The sequence below is a fragment of the Cyprinus carpio genome, chromosome B4 (genome assembly GCF_018340385.1).
Source record: "Cyprinus carpio isolate SPL01 chromosome B4, ASM1834038v1, whole genome shotgun sequence".
Classification (NCBI taxonomy): Eukaryota; Metazoa; Chordata; class Actinopteri; order Cypriniformes; family Cyprinidae; genus Cyprinus; species Cyprinus carpio.
In genome coordinates this window covers 10,492,373-10,492,762 of record NC_056600.1, presented here as the reverse complement: position 1 = coordinate 10,492,762, position 390 = coordinate 10,492,373, and positions in this window count along the sequence as shown.

Genomic DNA, 390 nt, shown 5'->3' with positions numbered 1-390 from the left:
GTTAACATACTTATTTATCTGAAAAACAATGCTACAGTCAGTTAATCTCCTTTGAAAATGTGCGTACCGGGCTGAAATGCCGGTCTTTGTTTTGGTTTGTGAAATCTGCCCACTGCCAGTTTACCCATTTGTATTTCGGCACCCCGGGTTGCCAGTTGCCGGAAAACACAGTGTATTTCATTTCATTCATCGTCAAGTGCGCTTGTTTCTGTTTGTGTCGTCAATCTGGCAACCTGTGTGTGCGTCAAGTCTGAGGGGGAGGGGCAGGGTGAAAAAAACCCTCTTCAATATTTAGAATTTGGACTGCAATACCTAGTTCAACCACTCGGTGTCAATCCTACATACAGCACCTTTAAAACTGCAAACAGAGCCTATTAGTTACTATAATTG